Genomic DNA, 7,082 nt, shown 5'->3' with positions numbered 1-7,082 from the left:
CTGTGTTTCTACCTCTTTATCTTGCTTCTTTGTGTGGGCTGTGATGATCTGTTGTCTCCGAGGCATCGTGGCGTTGTTGTATTTAGATCTCTGTTAACTGTTTGTTAAGAGCAGCCAAGGGTGATTCAGGCTCTTCTTGGTCATTTTTATCATTGGCCTGTTGGTGGAGAAGGAGATAGTGGCTGTCGCTCAGTAAGTGAAGTTGCAGGAGGTGTGGGTGTAGTTGTCTTATGGGGACTTTTGCTGTCTTCCACTCAGTTAGACAAAAATTACAGTTGAATACCGATCAAAACACTAAAAGCTCATGGACAAAAAACACACCGTGTTACTGCACAAGAACAGTAAAGAAAAAAAAGAAAAAAGGGAATAAGGAGAAGAAAAAACAAGAAAACCCAGTAATATCTGGGGATAGGGCAGTAAGTCAAAAAAGGTAACGAAGGATTATAATGAAAAAAAAAAAATGGGAAAAATGCAAAAAGAAAACAAGGAATGGGGTTAACCACAAGAAAAATGGGGAAAGAGAAAAATAAATGAGTAGATTTTAAAATTGTTTTTTTTTTTTTCAACCAGGAACAGGGAAAAGAAAAAAAAAGCTGAATACTAGGACCTGGGAGGGGAAGAATAAGAATAATAGTAAAAAGGACAAAAGTATTGATTATAATAGTTGTTTTAAAACAGAAAAATACAAGCAAACTAATAACCAGAAAAAAGAAAGCGAAAAAGAAAGAAAAAAATAGAAATAAAAAAGAGGAAAAAAAATTGGTGGAGGAAAGGGCAGGGCACCCAGGCTCCATCTGAGCACACAGACTGTGATGGAGTTCCTGTGAGCCCAGCAGGTAGGTGTGAGTGGGGGACGGCCACAACTCTGTTCACCAAGCGGGTGTGGGGTATAAGCGTCATGAGAGAAATGTCGCACCTTTTTAGTCTTGCAGGTCCGGTGTGTCCTTGGGTTTGCTCGCAAGCAGAACGTGTTCTTAAGCCCCTGGTATCTGCGAGAGCACTGTCTCTTTAAATACTCAAAGTAGTCAAGCCGCTTGTAAACCTTCAAAATGGTGGCTCCCTCCAGACAGGCAAAAGTCCACAGCTCAGCTTGCATTTCTCTTCACCTTTTCCGTTTATTTCCCAGCCACTGTGCACAGTCTTCTGTGCAGTCCCTGGGTAGCAGGGCTGATTCTTTGGTTAATTCTTAGGTCCTCTCACCACTCGGGAATCTCCAAGCTGTCTGTGCCGTGCTGTCTGGATAGCTCAGGTTCGCTGCCAGACCACAGCTCCGTCTGTCTCCTTTTTTGGTATTTTCATACACATTCTTCCACTACTTGGGGTTTAGTTCAGTTCTATAGTCTTCCCTTCAAAGCTCAGGGGTCCAGAATTATCTTCTGTGTCTGTGTTAATTGGTTTCTCTTTTCTTTGTTGAAGAGGGTCTGTGCAGTCTTTCTGCCTAGTCCACCATCTTACCGGAATTCCCCCTAAGTAAATGTTTTACGAAGGACTTAGAATATAAAATCAAAGGTATTTCTCATTACATTTGGTTAACTATGTATCCCTGTAGCTGACGATGTGCAACTTGAACTGATGAGGTCATTCTTTCTAAAGGTAATTAGAGTGTGACCTGTGCCTTCTGCAACTTGTATCAATGCATTGTGGAAGAAATGGTAAAATTGATATTTTAAAGGAGATTCTTTATCATTTTTGGGAAAAAAACAGAGTTTTAAAAGTTAGAAAACATACTGGATAGAGCTTCCGGTTAGGAATGTAGACTTTAGGGCTCAATTGTGGTATTTTGAGTAACTGATACTATATTTTCCTTCAATTGGCTGAGTAGTAGGAGCTCTGGTGATATAGTGCCTAAGGCATTTGGTTGGTAACCAGAAAGTCTGGCGCCTCGAACACACCAGCCACTCCTTGGAAGGAAGTTTGGGCAATCTACTTTCGTAGTGATACCGCCTCGGAAACCCAAGGAGGGGTTGCTATGAGTCGGGTCCAACTCGATGGCAGTGTGTTTGGTTTAGCTGAGCAGTAGCAGGAGTCCCCTTTTCATGAGATATGATTCTTGAAAGCTTTATTGCACCATTTTCTGAATTTTTGTCCTTGAAAATATCATAAAATTACCAAGAGTTGCAAAGAAAATTGTTGGGAATAGTTGTTCTCAACTTTCACACCAAAGAGCTTTAAACAATGCTGAGTTCCTCCACTGGTTTGAGGTACTGCTCAGTAGTTCGGACTAAGTCACTGGTTCTTAATCATGAGTGGGCAATGACATCACATAACAGTTGTTTTAAGCGCATCTGATAGGGCTCCACTCCCAGAATTTCTGATTTTGTAGCTCAGCTGCTAACCAAAAGGTTAAAAGTTCCAGGTGCCTTGGAAGAAAGGCCTGGTGCTCTACCTCTAAAATATTATTCATTGAAAACCCTATGGAGCACATGTGGTAGAGCCAAGATGGCACCTGGTTGGTTTAGGTCAGAATGGTACAAACCAGTATTTGGGAATCATTTTTTCCTTGGCAAATTGAGATAATTAATTAGTAAGAATATCCATCCTAGGCTATGGCTTTTGTTGGATCAGAGAGAGGGTATAAGGGAGTTTTGGTGGAAGGTTACACAGCGATTTAGGCTCCCATCATTGTTTCCATACGAATTGTTCACTGACGTAATTACATTTAGCACAGTGTATCAACATTCTGTTTAATTGTGTTCTGTTTGTTCCATTTCCAGTACTCTAGTTTCTTTGCTGCCTTGTCTTCTCATCTTTGCTTTTGAATAATTGTTGACCTTTTAGTTATCAAACTGATAGTTTGTAATTTGAACACCTGTCTTATAGGTAATGTCCTTTATTTTGTGTGCCACTCTTCTGTTTTGGTAAAAGGTGAGCTCAGGTGATAGGCTTGGTTCTAGGTTTAAAGTATGTCTCAAGGCAATAGTCTCAGGGAGTCAGTCCCCTGTTCTTTACTTCCAGTTTGTGTGACTTTTTGCAAATAAGAATTTGAGTTCTCTACATTTTCTCCCATTCTACCTGGGACCATATATTGTGACCCCATTCAGAGTGATTAGTGATGATAGCAAGGCACCATCTAATTCTTCTGGTCTCAGGATAGATGAGGTTGTGGCTCATGTCAACTTGTTTCTTCTCTGAGCTTTTGGTTGCCTCTTTGCTGTTTTGCTTCTGGTGAGTAGAGACCGATAGTTGTGTCTTAGATGGCACTCACAAGCTGTTAAAACCCCTGATGAAACTCACTTCACTAGGATGGAGATTGTGATGGAACCTCTCGTGGTGTGGTGCCTAAGGCATTTGACTGCTAAACAGAAGGCTGGCACTTCAAACCCACCAGCCACTCCTCAGAAGGAAGGTTGGGCAATCTATTTCCATAGCGATATATACCACCTCGGAAACCCAAGGAGGGGCTGGTACAAGTCAAATCAACTCGACAGCAGTGAGCTTGTTTTTTTTTTTTTTTTTTTTAATGTTTTGTCAGTTGACTGAGTTGTCCCATGAAACTATGGTCCTAGCCTTTCAAATGCAGCAAACTAAATCTTGGAAGGTATTTGGTTATGTTTGTGGAGTATCTGTATTTGTGTCTTCAATGAATACATGTGCCTGCACCCACATATTTGTATTTACATGTACTTAGAGATAGTTCTGTTTTTACCTATGTGCACCTGTCTCTACCCACACACCAGTGATTATACCCATCCATATGTGCCTAAACATTCATTTTTCCTTGGGTCATGTTTGCTTACTACATCCACATTCAGTGGCACTTTTCCTATCACCAGAAAACACCAAACAAATACCTAGTCTCTAAGATCTGAAGTGTACTTTCTCCTCCCCACTCTCCTTCTCCCTGGTAACCAGTATGAGTGGAATTGACTCAATGGCAGTGAGTTTGAGTTTTTTGGTGTTTAGAGTACATATCTCGGGTTTTTTTTGAGAAAATGCCACACTGTTTTTTGTAGTTGTTGTACTGTTTTACAGTCCTACCAGCAATGCATAAGTGTTCTGGTTTCCCCACAATAACCAACATTTGTTATTCCACCCCCCACCCCACCCCCCACCCCCGGCAGTGCTGTTTTGGCCAGGGGTGAGATGGTATCTCATTGATGTTTTGATTTGCATACATAGTGCCTAAGGCACTTGACTGCTAACCAGAAGGCTGGCAGTTCAAACCCACCAACCACTCCTCCAAGGAAGATGGGGCAATCTACTTCCGTAGTGATATTGCCTTGGAAACCCAAGGAGGGGTCACTATGAGTCGGGTCCTACTCAGCGGTACATAACAACAACAACAATGGCTAATGATCATAAACATCTTTTCCTATACTTGTTGACTGCTGGGATGTCTTCTTTGGTGAAGTTCTGTTCATGTCCTTTGCCCATTTTTTGTTTGGGTGGTTTGTCGTTCTGTTGAGTTGTTACAGTTTTCTGGTTATGTTTGGATAAGTCATTGCTGAAAATTTTTTTCCCAGTCTGTAGGTTGTCTAGTTACTCTCTTAAGAAAGTCTTTTTTGATGAGCATAAGTTTTTAATTTTTATGAAGTCCCTCCCATTTATCTATTTTGTCTTCTATATTTCTTGTTAGGTTTATTATTTATTATTAATTATTATTTTTTACAAAAGATGGGGTCTGTTTGTGTTAGTTTGGGTATGTACTGTGTTTCTAGGAATTTATCCATTTATCTAGGCTTTTAAAATTTGTTGGAGTACAAGTTTTCATAGTAATCAGTTATAATGTTTATCTTGTTGAATTGGTTGTAATGTCACCAATTTCATTTCTTAATTTGGTTATTTGCCTCTTCAGGGTTTTTTCTTTCAGTATAACAAGTGGTTTGTCTATTTTATTGATCTTTTCAAAGACTCAACTTCTGTTTCTGTTGATTCTTTCTATTGTTTTTCTATTTTCTTCTCATTTATTTCTGCTCCGATCTTTATTATTCCCCCCACCCCCGGTAGCTTTTGGATTCTTTTGTGCTTCTTTTTTTGTTTATTCTCAGTTTATAGTAGTGCTTTTTGTTCTTTCTTCTTTTTTAATATAACTGTTTGTTGCTATGCAGTTCCCTCTGAGTTCTGTATTTGCTTTGTCCCAGAGGTTTTGATATGTTATGTTTTCATTTTCATATGATTCTGGGAATTTTATAATTTCACTCCTGATTTCTTTTATAACCCTATAGTTTTTTAGTAGATTATTAGTTTCCATGTATTCATTGTTTCCCTGTTGTTAATTGCCAGCTTAATGCTTTGTTTGATTTCAGTCATTTCAAATTGTTGAGACTTGTTTCATGTGTGAGCATATGGTCTATTGTGGAAATTGATCCATGTGTACTGAAGATAATATAAGTTCATTAGGTCAGATTGGCTTATGGTTTTATTAAGTTCTCCGTGTCCTAAATGAAGGATCTCTGGCATGATGCCTAAGGCATTTGACTGTTAACCAGAAGGTTGGCAGTTTCAAACCCACCAGCCTCCCTGTGGAAGGTTGACTGGGCAATAGACTTCTGTATAGATTTACTGCCTCATAAACTGAAAGGAAGCTCTCTGTAATATACTGCTGCAACCATTTTTGAATTGTCTTCAGTAAAATTTTACTTGCATGTGATATTAATGATATTGTTCAATAATTTCCACAATTAGTGGGATCACCTTTCTTTGGGATGGGTACAAATATGAATCTCTTCCAGTCAGTTGCCCAGGAAGCTGTCTTCCAAATCTCTTAGCATCACCAAGTGAATGCCTTCAGTGGGGCATCCGTTTGTTGAAACATCTCAATAGGTATGCTGTCAATTCCTGGTGCCTTGTTCTTCACCAGTTCTTTCAGTGCATCCTTGACTTCTTCCTTCAGTACCATTGGTTCTCGATCATATGCCACCTCCTGAAATGAGTGAACATGGACCAATTCTTTTTGGGACAGTGACTCTGTGTATTCCTACATCTTCTTTTGATATTTCCTGTATCATTCAATATTTTGCCCATAGAATCTTTCAGTATTGCAACTTGAGGCTTAAATTTTTACTTCAGTTCTTTCAGGTTGAGAAATCAACAGATATCATTGCTGATATCAGATGGATCTTAGCTGGAAGCAAAAAATACCAGAAAGATGTTTACTTAAGTTTTATTGACTATGCAAAAACATTCGATTGTGTGGATCATAACAGATGGATAACATTGAGAAGAATGGGAATTCCAGAACACTTGATTGTTGTGTTTGTCTGGGTTCTCTAGAGAAGCAAAACCAGTAAAGCTTATATAGAGAGAGAAAGAGAGAGATTTATCTGAGGAAAATGGCTCACACACTTAAAGAAGCCGGCAAGTCCCAAGTTCTGAGATCAAACGTCAAGCTGGAGGCTTTTCCCAGCTCATGCAGCTTCGGGGCTGACGAGCTCAAGGTTGGCAGGCAGTATACTAGCTGTTGACTCCAGTGAACGACAAATCCAAGATCTCTAGGCTGAATGGTGGACTGTTTGCTCATGGACAGTTATAGGCAGCACAACAGAATATCAATCCACAGAAGAGTGTTTCTTTTTCCCAGGATGTCCATAAATATATTGGAAGGTGGCCACACCCCAGGGAAACTCCCTTTCAATGGATTGGCTGCTCAAAACATATACATCTGATCTTATCACAGGAATAACCCACATCACAACTGCTTAAACAACTCAGAATTATGGTCCAGCCAAGTTGACACACAACTCCAGCTATCCCAATTGTACTCATGAGGAACCTGTACATAGCTCAGGAGGCTGTTGTTTAGACAAAACAAGGGGATACCACATGATTTAAAAGTAGGAAGGGAGTACATCAGGGTTGTGTCCTTTCACCATACTTACTCAATTTGTGTGCTGAACAAATAATCTGAGAAGCTGGATTATATGAAGAAGAATGTGGCATCAGGATTGGAGGAAGACAGCCAACGATACCTGGACGACACAACTTTGCTTGCTGAAAGTGAGCATGACTTGAAGCATTTACTGATGAAGATTAAAGACTACAGTCTGCAATATAGATTATACCTCAGTATAAAGAAAACAAAAATCCTCACTACTGGTCCAATGAACAGCTTCATGATGGATGGAGAAAAGATTGAAGTTGTC

The sequence above is a fragment of the Orycteropus afer genome, unplaced genomic scaffold (assembly GCF_000298275.1).
Source record: "Orycteropus afer afer isolate SDZICR_OR568_19922 unplaced genomic scaffold, OryAfe1.0 scaffold00115, whole genome shotgun sequence".
Taxonomy (NCBI): domain Eukaryota; kingdom Metazoa; phylum Chordata; class Mammalia; order Tubulidentata; family Orycteropodidae; genus Orycteropus; species Orycteropus afer.
This window is presented reverse-complemented; position numbering follows the sequence as displayed.